Below are 20,525 nucleotides of genomic sequence, written 5' to 3'. Positions count from 1 at the left end.
CTTTTATGGGTGTCATCGTTAATTTTGGTTTAAGTGCACTATGTAATTTCGTTCCAAATAAACAATTTTTGAATTTTTGAATTTTATTTAACCATTAAAAGCTTGCGCAAGAATCCAAGTTGCTGGTGAAATGTTTGTAAGTGTTGTTATTGTTTGTCGAAAATTAATTTTGCACTAAACATAACTGTATCAAAATACAATTATTATTGCACTATTCGATTAATTGTGCGTGAACGCTAAAACAAGCTTTTGACACGGTTGCCTTTATTTATGTTAAATTTCGGTGCAGAATTAATTTTCAAGTATTGGCGGTCAATTTGTAATGTTGAATTATTAGGAAACGTGTAAATCAATGCTGTTATACATTATGGCAACAATGTATTTAAAATAACCTAACTGGTGAATGTTAAACAAAATGCTACTAATTGCTAATATGAGATTGGCTACGTTGGCTGATATTGCACTCTATCTTCTAGACTGCTAATTCAAGAGCTACAAACCATCCTAAGACTTGACTTCGACTACAAGTGCACTAACTTATTAATGTTCATCGCTTCAGGTAGTTCATAGTGAAAGAATTGTGTGTACATAGCTACAGATTTACATGTCTTCATAATACAGGCTAAGCTTAATATGAGTGTGAAATGTTAATTCAAAAGTATTGTTATGTATTATTATTTGTGAAGTGAACCGTTTCAGCTTTGCTCGTGGTACCTATATAACCTCAAGATCACGTTCATATACAAAAGCGAAATAGTTTTTAAAATCGGTCCAGTAGTTCCCGTGAGTAAAGCATTCGAACTAACAAGCGAACTCTTAATAATAGTAAGAATAGATTCGATAACAAAAATCTCAAATACCGGAACACGGTCATTAGTATGACAATGAATTGTTAATGAACTATTAAATATAGTTTGAATACAAAAATGTAATGGGTGTGGATTTTAGGCACCCTTTCCGAACCGTGTGTTAACTGCATGAACTAGAATGACGTACGCACACATTTATGCAATCAACGAATCAACGGTCTAGAAGAGCCGTGACGGTACACAGGGCCGCACGCACACATGCGTGCACATTATTACTCATAAATAAGATTACGTGATTTATTAAAAATCTATTGATTGTACTGAAAAAGTAAATCACTATGTAATTATAAAGTTGATTGAAGTGTATTTTTTTTATATAAAATTGGAGAGGTTTGTTCTATTTCACCAAGGGTTTTAATCGTTAGAAGAAATGTTTAGAGGTCTATGTGATTTTATAGAATCAAATTTATACGAGTCGCACTATGATTTCATTACGCTATCAAATTAGCAGATATTCTAAAGCCACTCGTACTTTACTTTTTTTTACTACAGTGGAATCTATAGGTACTTTGAGTACTGATGTCTCAGGATTCCCTTAAAGTGATTCAGATTACTATTTAATCGGTAGATAGAATCAGTAACAAATTCTGTAGATTGAAGGACAAAGCCGTTTTTTAAGTTGATGTCTACGATATATAGTGTTTATGAGCGATTTTCATTTGTTTTCAAGAAAGTGTTATATTGTAACAATATATTTATCAACATGAAATTACAGTTAAAGTGGGTCTAGATAGACTTTGAATGGACCCCCTGAGGCTAACTGGTAATAAATATATATTTTCTGTTAGACAACCATCAATTTAATTAGACCTAAATCACTTTAGAGATAGATAGAGATATGAGAGATGAGAGATGGCGCTGTGTTTATAATTCTATACATGAACTGAATATATTATAATGTTTAATCCTTGTTTTCTCTGCTCTGTGAATCGCAGTGTCGAAGGCTATAAGGATGATTAATAAGAACTAATATAAGGCAAATACAACGAATAAAGACAACTCGAAGTTTTACATACTCGTAAGGTATGTTTTATTGCATACTTTGAGTTCCGTTCCAATTAGGTGACTACGAAAAGATTTGACATCGAGTGCGAAGCGTACTCAGCCCTTACAATAAAAGACAGTAACAATCGAGAATAAACCCGGGTATTGTACCCGTATACCAAGCATGATTTAATACGGTTTTAAATCGTGACTGCCCGTTGTGTACATGAGTGCGTGCGGTGTTTCAAAGGCGGCAAAAGGGCCGTCTGATCGATGCCGGTGATGCCGCACCCGGGGTGCAGCGGGAGCGGTGATCTAAGCGGAGGGAAAGCGGATCGTAAGCGGACCGAAGCGATTACAGAAATTTATTAAGACATGTATTCATTACAATGAGTTTTTTTGTAGAATTTTGTTTTTATTTTGTACAATAGCGGGCAAACGAGCAGGCGCATAACCGGATTGTAAGTGGTGACTGACGCCGCCAATAAACATCCACAAAACCCGGAGAATTATAACGCATTTGTTATGTCGCACTTTGAATCAATTCTATGAATAATTACTAATTTATAATAAAATCGTACATCACCACTAATCGAAATGGTAAAGGAAATCATTGTGAGGCACCCGGTGTGTCCAAGAATCAAAAAGCTCGAAGATATGTGACATCTGCTAACCCGCTGTCGCTTCCGCCGGGCAGCAAACAGCGGCCTTCCAACACGGGCCCTAAGATCATAGTGCAGACGCATTTAGGGCTGCCGGCTGCCCATTCAAATGCTATAAATAGGCAGCTTTTAATAGATTTATGTAGCACGTGGCTTAAAGTGAGTGCAACGCAGTTAGCAGCACTTGGGAAAGTTAATTTTATAATAGTGTATTTAGTTATTATTATTATTTGATTGTTTTATTGAATCAATTTATATTTCTTAGTAATATTATTTCGAGAAATAAAGTTTTACATTTTTTATATTATTCTATACATTTATTTTTATGTATAAAATTATTGTGAGTACCAAAACGTCTATAACTAGTAATTATAATTACATGAGTACATAAAATATTACATATTTATTAGAAATTGAAGAAACATGTCAGCTAGATGGTATAAATATATAATCTATTATTTTGAAACATGTGGCAGCCCTATAAAATAGTATGCAAAAACCCGTCTAAGTATGAAATGCAAATTAAAAGCAAAAGACTTGTCGGTATCGATTTTAGCGTCTTCATTGCGTTCATCGAATAAATCCAAATTGTAATAACTTTTAAACTCTGTCTTGTAATTCATTGCGTCAAACTATTCAGGGATTTTACTATTAAGCACCGCTATAAAATGCCACTACGAATGTGACAACAAATCATTAATGAAATTATTGCATTAATGAAATAATTGCATTAGTGAAATTTGCATTCTAAAATGCCAAACGTAATTATAACTGCTCGTAGATTTGCATATATACATAGTCACTTGCGCGCAATGTACGAATGTGTGCATCCAGGTACGAAAAAAAATTATTTGCAAATGTCGTCCAGTACTTACGAGTATGCTTTCGCGTAATCGGGCGAATGAGTGATCAGCGCGCGAATGTACTTTTGAAGGTCTCTCAAAGTATATTATTCGAAACGTAATTCAATTTCATTCATCAGTCTCAAATTTGAAAGTTATCGATAAAATACATCTTTTAGTAGTTAAACTCAAACGTAACCGTTGGAAATTCAGTGGTTCGTTAAGTTAAAAATAGGGCACAACCGTACAGGATGAAAAATTCAATAGCATCACTGAAATTGAAAATGCTACAAGGGAATTTCACACTTATTCTGTTTCAAGAGAAAAGGCTAGATTTAAATGCACTGTTTATTGGCCACAAGGTTCTAACGAGATCCCGCTACATCAGCTGATTAGTGTTGCGTGTGTAAGAATAGAATACGACTGTGTACTGTGACTTGCGGCTTTACCCGTTGTTTTTAATAAAAGTGCATTTTAAATAGCATAAGACTCTTTCAAGAATAATAAGGAAACAATTTATCTTGATGTTCAGAGAAAAAGTTATGCTTGGAGAATGAATATTCGAGTAAAAGACTTCAAAGCTTTAGATAAATGAACAATTTGTAGGCACTTACTATAATATTGTAGCATGAAGGTACAATTCAAAATAACGTCTAAGAAATCAATTATTTGCAAACAAAATCCCTTCGAGAAGTTAATATACTTATGTTATTTTGAAATAATGAGCCTCTAGACAAAATAAACATATATTTTGAGTGGTGTATTTAGTAAACAAACCCATCAAACCTTATACAATACGAAATTGTGTTTTGTAAACAAATTATATCTTTGTTGATTATGAAATAAATTAAACTGATGTAAATTTTTGTATCGAATCTAACCTCAATCAATTACTACGTTAAATAAACAAACAACAATAAACTTCGGCCCTTGTAAAAGTAATTTTTATTTATAAACAGTCCGTTTCTGAACATTATTTTTATATAAGAAAGCGAGACAAGCAATTCATAAGGCGCTTTGTATAAACGATTTTGACTACATGGGGTGCATGAACCTTAGTTCCAGTGACGCAGTGGGTCAAATGACCCACCAGTCCGCCTACACCACCCACGGCAACTTTCATATACTGTGACATTATGTTACCATAACCCACGCGGTTTTAACTTAAAAGTTGGCGTTCATTTCAATTATGACTACTAGAAAGAATTAAACAGCTATCAAGCTGCGAAAGATTTATGGTTCAGTTAAAAAAACTAGCTCCTAGTCCCGGCTGCGCCCGGATGACATTATATTTGTAAGTTTTATACACGTTTCGTAATTATTCTTCCATCTAAAATAAGATCACAGGGTCTCTGGGATCAAGCCATTACCGGCCTAGTAATATATTTTCCTGCCATCTTAATCAAAATTGTGAAAAACTGGCTATAATAAAATACTTTTTTTAGAATATATTAAGCTATGATTATTTTTTAATTACGTTTCCCGTTGCATTGTTTCATTTGCTATGCCCATGGAGTATGTACTTTATTACTTAAAAGTGTAAATTTCTATTAAGTTATTATTGTTTTTTAGTCTGCAGATTGTTTAAACAACCTAAACTTTTCCGTGAAGTGAAGGAAGGCGCGTGGCTTCGCCCAAATAACACAAAACAAGAGCAAGGCTATAACATTTTAATGAAAAACATTCGCACATGTGTTGTGCCAGAAAGAAGAACAGAAACCTCAAACTTACGTAGCAACAACTTTTAGTACTACATGTATGTACTAGCGATCTATACCACAGTATGTACCACAGTATGGGTCCAGTAGTGACTGAGACAAGCGCGTTGCAACAAACAAACTCTTCAATTTTATCTTATTAATATGGATACCAAACTATTACTTATTTAAATCGTAATATCAACAATCACATGTCGTCGAACTTTTGATTCTTAGAAGTGCCGTTTTCCCCACGATGTTTTCCTTCACCGTTTTAAGTTTAAAAATCAATTTATAATTTGCACGCTCGCCTGGTCTTGAACTCCCGACTTACTAAGCACGCCTCATCATTGAGCCACCACTGCTTTTTTATAATTACTTGTATTTTTAAATTCAAATATACAGATACTAGCTAGCTAACGCAAAGTTTTTTGTCCTTCACTAATTTTATTTATGAATACAATATTCATATGGAAGCCCCAAGTATATCTCGAAATGCAGTTGCAATATACTAAGTCGAGTCTGGATAATGTTGCGAAAGTCCGAGTGTGTTTATTCTAACACCGATATTCACTTTCCAGACAAATTCATGTTGAAATGAGCGAAACGACTCCGAATGCGACGAGTCTAGTGTTAGCTCAAAACACCGGACCTAGCTCAAAGGAGACAATACCTAGTCTAGCCTAGATTGGTCTGGAATGGATGAGAGATTCTCGACCGTGAATAGAATTCCAGCCGCTTTGTTTACCCCTCTTTAGTATTGGAGTTATTCAATGTTTGACGGTGTTAGTGGAGTTTTATGTTAAAATTCATATTTTCCAAAGTCATGGTTTGGTGCAGTATTGTGTATGTATAATAGATAAATGCTCGAATATTCTGGTCATCGATCGTTAGTTTCAATTAAATAAGGATTAAATCTTTTTTAAGCTTTTTTTAAATATGCATCCTAAGAAGCGTTATCTTGGAAGCATTGCTTAACATATATACAAGTTGTCGATTTGTAGGATGTAGGTTATAGAATAGGATTAATGGAAGATATAGATAGATGAATATAAATAACAGACACATGTTGTGTTCAATTATGAACATAAAATACATTAAATTCCCCTGTTTCTTTTGTTGTCTTGTCCAGCCACAGACTACAGTCTGTCAATTCTTACATAGATATAAATATACAAGCGACATAGTATGAAATATACAGGAAATACGAAAGTTGTGGGACCAGATGTCGATACATTTCGCCACTACGTGCGCTATCTACCTATATCGATCCTTCTAGGCTTTTTGTTACGCTGCCAATATTTGAACGGTGCGTATCTTCCAAGTTTTTTCGTTGGAGGAAATTAGAAAATTCCTTACCGTCTTTATATATATGTGAGGATAGAGAAATGTGAAACGAAGAGGTTTAATTATATTGGGTATATTGCGGAATGAGCTATTTCGAGAGATGGCTGGTTGATCCAATCGTAGCTGAATAAATGCATTTATCGTGTCCTTTTTCAGATTGGTGGCGGATGAATGGGAATTATTAAATATTATAGTGAATAATGCAGATTTTTGAAGTGAAGCTTCCTTAGAATCGTTGTGATTTCAAACCTGATGCAACGGAAAAAACGACAGGTAAGAGACACAAATGCAAAAATGTGTAGAATGAAGCTGGCAAAGAATGAGACAGAAATAGACATACCATTTTATATTTTATATATATTCATCTCATTCTTTTGTCGATTTACTGAAGTTTCACTTCTATCGTGTGTGAAACGCACACACACCTTTTTTCATATAAGCTGTTTATAAAAGGGAACTATAGGTTGCCAGTTATTTTGAAAATAATTTTGACTTATTCAGACATAGATGGCGTTGTTTATAAGGTATATTTATTTCTATAAAATCGTCTTTCAGACCTTGTAGAGTGCGTAAACACCCAATGGAAATACACATGGATTCTCACGAACACTATCGTAGCGGGCAATGTCCTATATTTGCTCAATAAATACTTAACTTCCTAATCTGATAAGAGGCGGGAAGTGTTGATAAAGGTGAGTTAAGTGTACTAAATAATTAACTGTGTGTGATTTATTGTATATATTTTATAAATTCATGTTTAATGCGACCAATTACACATAGGTAATATTTAAACGATATGTATTAATAGTCTACTTCTGTTATGACAAAAACAGTTCGTTTCGCGTCTTAGATTTTCTTAAAACAATCTAATTTTCGTTTATTTCATTTGTTTTGGGAACGATTACAAAAAGTTTTTCACCGTTGGATATGCTTGTGTTATGACTGTTATAGGCTATATATTTACCGCGGATAAAACACGAGACCGCTAGTGTATCATGTACCACACTATATACAATTCTTTTTCGATAAATTTACTTCACCAAAACAAAACGTGAACTAAGAACACACGTTGCCGATTGAATTCGCAATGCAACCAACGGGCGCGCGTAACAGCCCTAATTGGTGTTGTGGCCACAAATCGAGTTAGCGTCGCTGCTATTATCGACTTGATTAACAAGCGATGCCGCTCTGTAGCATTGCTGTCGGCTGTTTTGTGACGCGACTTGTCTCCGAGGTATTGTCGTGATATGTTTCATGTGGTTATACAAGGCGATAACACGTTGCTATTGAGTAATCTGTCCCTATACTCCAGTTTAAGTTCCCACTAAGCTACGCAGTTATTTGTTTTTCAAATTTTAGTTATTTACTTATCGTTCGCGTGAAACTTTCTGGATAAATTGTTTCATTAGCATTGGCGAAAAGAAACGAAATCTATATTTGTAAGGATTTAAATAAAAAAAACGTGTTTGAGATTGATTGTACAAGCCAGCCTATCAAATGTTATTGCAAATGTAGGTTTTCTACTTAAATAACATAGAAACTCGCTATAAATCGTATGTATATAAAATAGCTTCGTGTTCTGATGGAAAACGTTTAGTATTGTATAAGCTATGAATCGTTGATAAGTAATGAAAATTTACATCTACTGTTAACGTTTGTACCTTTTTAATTGAAAATCATGTTTTAAATGATGTTCCACACAAATTAAGCTATTAAAAACGTGTTTGTATTGTATAGAAGATGTACGCAACCTTCAACATTTACAAGACAAAAATCGGGGTCATTCAGGTTGCTCATGAAAGAAGCTACAAGTACCCGAAAATCATATCAATAAAAGATCAATGAGGTGGCGTTGCGGCAAGATTCAAGCGCATTTCCATATAGTTGTTGATAGATTTAAACATTCAAATAAATGCACAGCTGACATTCCAATAGATGCGGAGGTATGTCGCCGATTCGATTTCCATTTGCCAGAGTGACGGATATAGGAGCTAACGGGTCATCCTGAACGGATATTCAGGTTATCGATGCGATTTGCCCCGTAGGCATGCGATATGAAAATTATAGAGCAATGTTTGTCAAAGCCTGTTTTATTAATATGGGATATTTCAATCGACGGCTTTGTATCGCACATCCCTCTCGTGTTTTTTTATCTTTTTTTTTTGATGAATTGTTTTAGTGTTACTTTGATAATTAATTAATCTATTCATATTCATAAATTTGACATAAAATTTTCATCGTTCTTTGCTGATTCCATCGTAGTAACTATTTAATCCAAAAGAGGTCGCATTGTGCTGATACATCACTATTTGTGAAATCCACTATAACACATGGCTGTTGGTTTTTATCAGATCTATAGAAATATCTATAAAAGTATGATGATTAGTAGAGTTTACCCAGTGGCAACTAAACGTATTAATATCAACCACTTCTTTATAATTATTGACAAATTTATCGAGTGTCTTATAAAACAATTCAGCGTTGTACACTATGACCTTTGCTTCTTACGATATGAAGTTCATTTCAATGTTAAAAGCAAAATGTATAATTGCACGTGATCACACGGTCTCGTCAGTGCATCGATCAATAAGAAAACGTCACTGCGGCGCCGTGTTGTACCAATTATTCACATTTACGATGACAACATGGTTTATGAGTTCATGTCTGTGCTTTATGACAGGTCGCAACCAAGTGTTGTGTTGTGATGCATAATGTGTAGAGGACGTGGGTTTATTATAAGCGCGCAACTGAGCTGGTGGTTCGCCTGATGATAACCGAACAACACCGCCCATGGAAATTAACAGAGGAAGGAACTAGAAAAGGATTGAGAATAAAGGAATGGACTGGGAAGGGCGAGGAAAAGGAAACTGGGTTCCAGCTACCCTGCCATCGCACGAAACACATTCGCATGCTATTATATCACGCCGCTTTATTGTGGGGGTGTGTGTGAAGGTGGTCGAACCTTTCCCAGTACGAGCTGGCCCGATTCATACCGACTCCCAGTCTATTATGTTGACAAATGGTACTTTTGAAAATGTAATGTTTTCTTGTAAATATTCTAAAGTGTAACGTTGGCATTCTCATCTGTGTGTTTCTTTGTCCATTTCAGGGAACACCAGCCATTCACCTTTGAGAGGTCAAGAACCAAATGCGTTTCCGATATTTCGTAAAGAAACCCCGTAGTAAATAAATATTTCTGGGCTATTAATTAGTACATAAATGGAGACTCACGACAACAGCGCAACACCAGACAACATCGCGGGCTATAACTATAGCATTAATTACCAGCATTCGCATGCCGGAAGTTGCGTCAATCGATCACAGCTGACACATAATGTCCCGCTTCCGGTGGGTCACGGCAGTCACGGGTTCAATCCCGACATCTTGGCGCCGTTTACACCTGGGTAGTAACTTATTACTTAACTTACTACTTACTACTTTCTTACTACTTACTACTTGTTTATATGTAACGTTTGTTTGTATGTACGATTGTTACAATACCATACAATTCGTAAGCTTATCAGTTTTTATGATAGGTCTAGCTGCACAATCATTATATCTCTTAATCTAATAAAAGTAAAGGGTTTCAAGGCTAATCCAATAATAAAATACTGTTTGATTTTGATATTTGTATGTTTATAGCAAATACTTAACAATATTCTGACAGGAAAGCTTATTTACGGCATATAATAATGCCAGTATAGAAACACCCTCCCAAAAACAGCGAAAACGTAAGGATATTTTATAATCCAGCTGATGCTAATCAGCATAAAAAGATAACTCATTCAATTATTGTTATGTCACCGATCCTTGATAAGCGTACAAAGTTTTCAAATTAAATCGGTCCATTTAAAGTGGGTCGAAATCGAGTCTAAAGAAGTAGGTTTTATTAACTTCACCTGTATATTATATACAAATTATATAAAACGTGTTCAAGTAAACATGCCAGATGCTTATAAGATATATCGATCAGTGATATAGATGTGAAATACAGCCCCATACCCCACAGGAGGACTCGATAATTCTCATACATAGAAATTTCAAATTCTGCCCTGTACAAAGACTAAACTAAAACGCGGTCACAACAAAAAGTCTTCATGCCCCTATTTATTTAGTTATCTACATAGCAAAGTAGGCACAAATAGCCTTATATACGTCCTCCCCCCGGCGTTGTCTGCACGCGACGTCGCGACTTATCAACAGTAAAACATCCTTTGATAGGTTTTCGCAATATACCTATATCGAAGGTATTTTAACGTAGTGTTGACTCTTTGATAACGCTTTATAGTTGCCTTTGGATTGTTGTTCTGTTGTTCTACATTGTATCATATTTGAGACAATAAGCAGTTGTTATATGAACATAAATAATTAATAAGGTTCCTACAGTATTCCTGCTAGGTGTTTAAGTGAGTTGGTGAGAGGAACATTAAGAAATTGACGATAATTCGTTGATAAAGCCTTTACGGCTCGGTCAGGGTTTTCGTAAAGGTATTAATAAAGTGAAGTCCCGTGTACTGGGGTATGGGGCATATGATATACATCTGTTTCACTGATCGATTTTCTTTATGGACAAGTAGGTGATCAGCCTTCTGTGTCCTGCCAGACTGAGAAATTTTTTTTTTATTGTCCCCACCGGGAATCGAACCCAGGAACCCTCGGTTCTACGCTCACGCGTTTACCACTGTACCAAGGAGGCGTCAAAGGTATTAATGCTAGTGCGAAAGTAATGACATATAATAAATAATTGTAAACGACGTTGGTTTTTGTAAAAATAATCCGATTGAATTAATAACCACTTTCGTTTTTGGAAACTTTGGTTCATAAATAGCAGCAGCATTACTGTACTCTATATCTATAACAATACATGATATAGTATTATAGAGAGAAAATATTTGTCTGTGAGTGCGTTTCTAATTCACTCAAAAACAACTGGACCGATTATTTCACCACAAGAAAGCTGCATTTATATGTACCACGTGTCAAGATGAGGCGAACAGTTAAACAATAAAAATTTAAAAAATGTGGTACAAAGTTACTATTTAGATATGTTCATTATTAATTCATAATACAAATTCAAAATGATTTATCACAATATGCACAGGTTATAAGGTAGGTATTACATTATACGAAATGTCTGTGGTCTGTCATGTGGCGTACAATTGTCAACATTTTTACATAAATAATTAGTTATTAATAATTATTTTTTTCTACCAAGCACAAAATAACAACAACACGAAATATTATTTTATTGACAATTTGAATAAATGAATGAATATCATGTATTTAGTTTCAGTGAGTTATTTAAATTTAGTTAATACACAATTAGCGCGGGTTTTGTTATAATTCTTAGGCTAAATGAAAGATACACCTTGTATGTAATATGGATAACTTTTTTATTATGAATAACTGATGGAAAAGTATGGATACTTGTACTTTTTAGGTTAACGGTTAACGCGTCCAAAGGGGCCTGTTACTAAGACTTCACTGTCCATCTGTCTGTCTGTCTATCTTTCACCAGGCCGTATGACACGTGAACGACGGTTGCAATTTTCAGAAATGGTGAATTTCTGTTTCTGCTATAACAATAAATAATAAAAATTGGTTTAACAAATGTTGGCACGGTTATAAACTGCATCAGTAACCAATTTTTTGGAGGTACTGGTAGTCCGACTCGCACTTGACTAAATTTAATGTTGACGAATGTTTGACAGTCCTTTGTTGTATTATCGCATTGAATACATACATTATTCAACCAGTGACGCGTTTTGTGCGCGTACTAAAGTAAGTGTTCGTCCACAGCATTGCACCGTGTACCATGGTACAAATATCACTAACCAACGTTATCTTCAAAGCTCTTTTACTTCTACCATAAAGGTAATATCTTCTACCTAAGATTGCCTTATAATAAGCTCGGTTGCCAGCAAACGAGACGCGTGGTCACACAGGCGTTAGTCAACGTGTCTAATGCCATTTCAACGTCTGGAAGTCCCTCAAATATCCAAATTAGATTATTCAAGGCAGGGAGAGGTTCGCGTGTCCCTCCCGTATATGAAATGGTGACTCACCGAGGGCAGGGTAGGGCTGTCACTTGCGCAATAAATGTATTGAATATTTCCTGCTATTCGTGTTTACTGTTTACGTTTACGTAAAATAGTTTATTTGGAGTGAGTTTATTTTTTGTTGTAATGGGCATCAACAGCGATATATTTTTAACCGACTTTAAAAAAGGAGGATGTACTCAATTCGTCTATTTTGTGTTTATTACAAAGTTTTCTCCTACTTTTTAGTGGGTGAATCGATTTTTTATGATACTTTTTTATTTGCGATCCTTCCATGTGGTCCTATTTAAATTTAACCTAATCAGACGATTAAGGCAATTCTGCTTTTTTTTTAATAATTTTGTGCTTATTATGTTTTTCAAAAGCCCAATTCAAATTTAAATGGGAAGAGTTAAGTAAGGAATAAGAAAGGTAATAGAATTTAATATTATTTCCAGAAGAAATATGTACTTAGCATTCAATATTAACAGTGCATTTATTAGTTAAGATTATTTTTTTTGTGGGGTTTTAATTTTATTTCAATGATATCTAGATGACAACCCTATGGCGGGAACCCTCCGAATGCCATAGCCCATAAGCCCTATGAAACGAATGTTTGGCTTGACGAGACAGCCTTAGTTTTCGGGGACGCTTAAAATTGAATAAATATTGATAGAATATGAAATTACACCAACAGATAAGGGCAGATTTTACAGCAATTTCTGTACATGCGTGTGAGAGAAACAAAGATGGCTACAAAAGTGAATCTCACACACTGTATATTATAAAGACAAGCCTAGAACTACCTTACCTAAATTAAAGCTGAATTTTAGATTTATTTTTTTAAGTAACCAGCAACGTTATTATAATTAGAATTGATTTGTTTTCCTAATGTTTGTTAATGTAGCATATCATTTAATAGAAAAACATGGCGGCAATAAGCGTGAAATGTCACTTTGACATTTACAGAACCGAATTAAAGTTATCAATTCATTTTATATATTATATTTTAGTACAAATGCATTTTAAATTTACAAGTATTTTAGATTCTAAATATTCCACCATTAACCATCCATAATGTAAATAAAAAGACAAAAAAAAAACGAAACATTAAAAACTATCCATTACATCAATTAGGTAACAGTTCAAATAAGAATTCTAAATGCCTTTATCAACATTGAGTATGATGTAATAGGAACAACCTGATAAAGTGAAGCACAAACTGGAATTATCTTATAAATAATAGAATTATAGCATTTTTGCGTGACGACCGTAATTTTTCAAGTAGCGTAATCGATGCTACTACGTTGACATTCTTTATTATTCAACCGACTTCTAATAAAGGCGGGTACGGTGCAGTTGTTTATATAATATTGGTGATATTTGAGTATTTAAAACGTAACAACACTATAAACGCGTATGTGTGTTTGTTTATCTTTCTTTCACGTGCCAATGGAGCGATTTGAGAGTATGATTCTTGTAACTGGAGAGATAGAAATCTAGACTTATAGCTAGTGTTATAGTGTACTTTACTACAGTGAAACATCCTATTTCGGAATTTATTTAATATATCAATTTTATTTATATGAAATAACATAACACAAGTACATTAATTTAACGGTTACTCCCGTTTCAGGGATATTGTTTGTCATACAGTCACCATAGCTTCCAACCCCGATTCGCACGGTGTGCATACACAGTCACATCTATAATTTTAATTAGAAGTCTCAAAATATGTGATTTTACTAGCGAAATGCAATTAATGAAAATTATTGCATTTACATGTAACATTGATCATAACGATAAATATTTTATACTGTTTTCTTACTTTTAAACTTTTAACGGTTCGGGTTGCGATCCGATTCGATAGGATCTCTCCTAAGGAGAAAAGTCGATAGTCTTAAAGAACTTTTTTTTATCTTCACGCGTTGCTGTATTATACCTATTTTAAGATGTCTATCGACCACGCATTTTTATAAGACTAGCTGTTCGCCCGTGCTTCGCCCGTGATACATATATAGCCTATATCAGTCAGTGAACTTACTGCTTTGTAATGGTGAAAGAATTTTTGAAATCGGTCTAATGATTTGCGTGACAAACATACAAAAATACAAAAGTTTCCCCCCAATAATATTAGCGTAGATATCAATTCGCATATATAACAGGACGGATCGACCCCTATCTCCAAGATATCCTATCCTCTATCCCTATGTAGGTACTAACAATTTAGTATTAGGTGAGGAGGATGCGGGGTCATTGACCGCGCTGCCTCAAATGATTTCGGATGTTGGGACGCGGCCATACTGATACTGGAGTAGGAGAACAATTTTATAAGGAACCGACGGGCCAGAATTGGGTGACCTCTGTGTTGTATCGACGCGCGTATCTTGTAGGGGTCATGGAGTATTTGTAATCATGAAATTGGTGAGGTAATCTGATTTACAAACAGTCTTTACTGTTTGTAATAACTTGTATAATTTTATAGTAAATCACGTTTTATATTGTTTGCATTATTGTCGTATACCACAGAGGTTTCATTTAAGCAATCTTCTTATAAGTCACTTTTTTCTAAATTTTATGAAGTTAAATTCGTTTTATGTAATTAAATCAGCATATTCGTTTCATCATCCCAGAATTGCCTATCCCGTACATCGGTATGGAATTTACATAAGAATATACATTCAAAAAAACCAACAAAATTTAAAAAAAAAACGTATTCATTTGTTAATTTAAATCACAATTCCCACCCATTTTTAATGACTTACAGAGTTTTGTAATTCATTTAATATACGTAGTTTACTTAAGATATATCGCATTCGATTATACGTGTCCAATGAGAGCGAGCCCTTATCTCAGCTGCAGTGAGTACATTGCTGCAGCTATTTTATTAGCGCTCGTATCAAGTAGGATTGTTTACGAGTGATATGTGTTAGCTGTGGATATATTTGTTTGTATGTGTGTTGATGAGAGTGAGACGCTATATGTTAGGAGGAGGTAGAGATTCATCAATCTCTGTTATTTGTTGAGTCTGAAAGCTATTTATTTCAATCGTCTCATTAGACGTATTAACTCTAAGAACCTTATAAAAATATTTCTAAGAATTTATGTACCCTACTGTAAATGATTATTTTCTGACACGCTTAATAAATAATATTGCCTTATTTTTTTTGAGATTTATAAACATAACTTTTCCTTATACAATAATAACAACAATTTTTTTTTCAATAGTTGTTTAGCTCAAGCTACAAGCTCTTCTATGTTATTAATATAAAAATGGAATGCATTCAGATCACAATTGCCTCAAAACAGTCTCTTTCACGCGAACCCGCGGGCATCAAATAGCTTATATCTTAGCGTGTCGTGATGCACAAGGTTTATGTCAATTGATCATTTAGGGTCCGCATCGCTTCCTCCATTGATTTGTAGCGTTATCTCAACTTGCCCATCTGTTTCATGTCACATCTATCGCTATGTGCCTGCTTATGAATTTGTTTTTATGTTTGTACGTATCAACTGCTGGAATTGGTGAATTTTTGGAATATGTATACGCGATGGCTGAGGGTTTAATTATTTATTATGTATAATTGACAACATTTTATACACGCAAAAAAAAAACGATTTCCTCCTCATGAATGACGTCATCTGGCGCTTACAACTTTTAGAATGAGATAATATTTAACTCAAAATATGAATGAAAAACCTCAAATTTAAAATGTTCAAAAAGTCACTTAGAATTTTGAAATTTTTTCTTTGTGTTAAAGAATTTAATGTGAATTTACTTATCAAAATTATATGAATCGTGTCAGTGTCTAGGTACTAATACAAAATCCCTACTAATGTAATAAATGCGAAAGTAAGTTGGCCTGTTTGTACGCCACTCTTTCACGTCTAAACCACTGAACCGATTTTGTTGGAGTTTGATACAGATACAGTTTTAGAAAGGACAAGTTTTCATCCCGAAAGTCCCCCGGGATGACTATGCGGGGGAAACGAAGACATATCTTTTATATTTATATTTATTTTTCCTTTATCATTATTTTATTATAATAATCGGAATATCTATTTGACCTTCGACTACGTGGGCAGAAAGATAGATAAATAATATATTTTATATTTTGTTCTTATATTGGCGTCCCATCAATCTCATCAATTTGATTATAATAATAAGTAATTAAAGAGAAAACTATAAATAAACATAACATGTTTATCGTTATTAATTACATATTGATACCAGTTATTTTCCATACACTATTACTGTATGAAGAAATATAAATATTGCGACATATAAAAATCAACTCAACAATGTTACCTTTTGTTAGGTTAGTTTTTCCTTGGTTTCGCTTTCGTGGTTTCACCTTTTTTATCTCACTAATGCATATGATAAATGTGAAAGTTTGTTTGTTTGGTTGTTTGTCCGTCATTCACTCTGAAACTACTGAACGGATTTTGATGAAATTCGGTATACAGACAGGGTATGAGCTGTCTAGGGTGATAGGATACTTTTTATCCCGATTAAATGCTACCTTGAAATAAAGCAGGAATCTTGATGTCCGGTTGGAGCCGGGATGATCGTCATCGAAGTAAGATGATATATAACCCCTATAAAAAATGTTCATGAAACTATGGTAACATTTGTTATGAATACGGCTAATACGGCTGAACAGATTTGGTTAAATTTGATCTTTTTGATAGTGTAACTATGGTCACAAAAATTATCATATAGAGGCAGTCTAAAAAGACGTACTAGTATGAGTTATCTTTTAGGATCGTTACCGAATAATTCAATCGATTTAAATATATAACTATTTCGCTACAAGTATATGAATTACAGTTCGATACTCAATTTATAATTATCCAAAGCATTACGACCTTATTTCCAAATTGAATCCTCAAGCAAAACAAAATGTCACCACATGTGTAGCTTTATTACAATCGCTAGTGGACACACGTGGCGTGTATCTAGTTATTAGGACATGGGACCTATTACATGGTATTTACATTTAAAATAAACCCGGACACATGGGTCAATAGTCACAATAATCCTAAAAGTCTTATGTTTGAAACTTTTTGGTAGTTAATATCGTGACTGTATGCTTAAAGTTGGCTGAATTTATGATAGTAAGAAAATTGTGAACCTGCATGCAAGTGCCCTTGAAACTACCCAAAATAACGTGGATCAATATTTGGATCAAACAAGATTTTTAACAAATTGTTAGAAATGCATAAATTGCATAGCAAACGTACTACCTTCCTATTCGCAAATCTTCTATTATAATACAAAAAAAAAAACAATTGCTGTTCGTTAGTCTCGCTAAAACTCGAAAACGGTTGAACGGATTTATCTTATCTTGGTCTACAAATACCCGTGTAGGTCTAGGGAAGGTTTAAAAGATGAGAACGATGTGGAAAATCAGTCAAAACAATATTCTATGGCGTGACGAAGTTCGCCGGGACAGCTAGTTAGGAATAAAAACAATATTTGTTTCACAAGAAGTCATTTAGTAATTTTCGCCAAGCGTGATATCATGAGAACATCAGGTAAAAGTTAAAACAAAGAATGTTATGAAAATATAGATTTTTTCACATCCACGTTTCCTTACGTATCATTATTTTCAAACATTTTCAACAGCATATAAACATACGTATCAACACATGAATACATATGTCTATATAGATATCAAAAATATTTACCCACGTTCACCACTTCTGTACTGACAAAATTCATGTCAAAAAGTGTTAAAACATATCAGATAGTCGTGGGACTGGAGCCATTTATTGGAATTTTTAAAAATAGGTGTGTTAGTAATACATTATATGTGAGAGAGAGTAATACATTATGATGAGATGTTTCACTGCGGTAAAGTAGTCTATATCACTCCCTAGCCTCCTACTTATCCCCAGACACAAACATTCCACAAAAGCCGCTACGTGAATGAAAGAAAAACAAACAAACAAGCAAACACTTTCGGGTATATAATATAAGTAAGGATAATATGCTCTGAAGGTTCTTTTTCTATTATCAAACTCCTCTCGAATTTAGCTTTAGAGTCCTTAAGTGATTGTATGTGCTTATTTACTTTAATTTAAGTTTAGAATTAAGACAATATGAATGTATAAGAAAACAGATTATCAGCCATACACATTTGCATTGTGCATTCTATCCCCTTCATATCAGTAATAAACCACTTTTAATCGGCCTACGAGGCGTGTAGGTGTCAGCCGTCCCCCCAGGCGACTAGGGTACTAGAATTAGTCCGGTTTGCGGTTGGGACCTGAGTTAAGCCTAGACTTTGGGTCGATCGATTTTTTAAGTCCCCTGATCAACGCTTAAGGGTTTGCATCGGGATGGGGAAATGTGGTGAAATTTTGAAAATTCATCCTGCAATTCCGCCATGTTTGTTTGTCTCGTGTGGAATCATGTGTGGAAGCGCTAAAAATAATGGATTTTTTTAAGTATAAATTTTTACATTTAACAAAATTTACAAAAGTCTAACATGTTTTCGCATGTATGTAGAATTCTGCTGCATATACAGCTGTTTACCTAACATTTTCTCAAATAAATAAATTATGCCTAAATAATTCATATAAAAAGTATTATTAAAAAAAAACATAATTTAAAAACGTAGTATAATGTTTAAGCTTCTGGTTAAATAGCTATGGATATACATCTATTAGTTATTATATCAAATATCCAAAACATAAAAAATAAAGTTAGTCAAGTATCATATGCTCCCGATATTAATTTAAAAGTTCGATAAACTTTACACAGTGGACGATTAGGCAGCTAATAACACATCGTTATCCAGTAGAAGACCATTTATTTAAATGCGTACGAATTATTAACAAATGCACTTACAGTACGTGCCGGTAGTGGTAAGTCCAACTCGTAACACAAACACAAAATTAAACTTTGTTTATGTCAAGTTTTTCACACTGCACAATATATCAGTTATAAAGCTTCGATAAACATTCCCTATAACATATCGCACGTTTCTGTATCACCCGCACTCCGTGCGGCACCGGACCGGAATAGCTAAACCTGTGTAATGTATAGGCGGAAGCATAATGTCCTGTGATTGCGCATTTGATAGTGTACTAGCGCGACATCTAGTTATCTTATAGGGAAATAAACTTTTCGATACAGCGCCATCTAGTTAATATGGGTATGTCATGCTACAGTATTTTATTGAACGATCAATTACTATAAGAAAGTATCGTCATATTTTGTTTGATTTTTGAATTTTCATAAAATTGTTTCAAGCCGGAAAAGTAAATTCATTCAAAAGTCTAATAAGACGATTTATCAAAGCGCCATCTACCAAACCTACGTGGAACTTGTTACATTTCTATAAAACTGATACTTATAATGCATTAAGTTCTCATTTTGACTACAGATGGTGTATCAAACGCTTTTTATAATGCCTTTTTTAAATGTATGGCATTAAAAATAAATAAATGAAAAAAGAATCCTTAATCGTTCTACATACATTAACATACATAAGCTGTAATACTATTTTTGCTATATATATTTAAAAAAAAGGAAATGTGTTTTCTTGTCATTCCGTTAATTTAAGTAGCAGCTCATAAAGGAGGAGTAGGAACTAGCTTTGTTCCACATAAAAAAGAACAAAATAAAAATAATAATATAAATTTAATTCGTAAAGGGATTAATCGACTTCCGGGTACAGAATTGTTGTAATATTCATGAGGATGTTTAGACTTTACTCCGATGACTATGAAACAAGACTACCCGGGTATTAAATTATATTGTCTATCTTGAAGTTTACTTCTACAATGTAAACAGAACTACGTTATTGGGCATGTTAGGCCTACACGGTGTGCTAATAAATTGCATGACAATTGGCTTGACCCAAATAGAGCTGCGAATCGCATCATCATATCATAAGAAATGAATGGTCGATTCATTTCTTATAGAGAATTGAAATCTTTTCATTTATCCATATGAAATAGGCAAGTTGTGAAGTAAAGGTTTAAATTTATTTCCAGTGGATTTTAACATAGTATGTCAGTGGAAAGACGTCCACTGGTCGACATAGGAATCCACCAAAGAACGGCCGATTAGCAG

The 20,525-nt window shown here is 34.0% G+C and overlaps 1 protein-coding gene across 1 annotated transcript in view; it reads right to left on the bottom strand.

Moving 5' to 3' along the window:
• LOC119835392 (abnormal cell migration protein 10) overlaps positions 1–19,487 on the bottom strand; it is a 119,007-nt gene extending 99,520 nt beyond the window's left edge. Inside the window, exon 1 of the mRNA XM_038360148.1 lies at positions 19,296–19,487. The gene's annotated coding sequence lies outside the window, so the exon portion shown is untranslated. The remainder of the gene's footprint in view (positions 1–19,295) is intronic.
• Between the last annotated feature and the right edge of the window lie 1,038 nt (positions 19,488–20,525).

Source organism: Zerene cesonia, chromosome Z (genome assembly GCF_012273895.1).
Source record: "Zerene cesonia ecotype Mississippi chromosome Z, Zerene_cesonia_1.1, whole genome shotgun sequence".
In the NCBI taxonomy this organism is placed as follows: Eukaryota; Metazoa; Arthropoda; class Insecta; order Lepidoptera; family Pieridae; genus Zerene; species Zerene cesonia.
The sequence above is the reverse complement of the archived record's forward strand: the minus strand, read 5'-3'. Positions and strand labels throughout refer to the sequence as shown.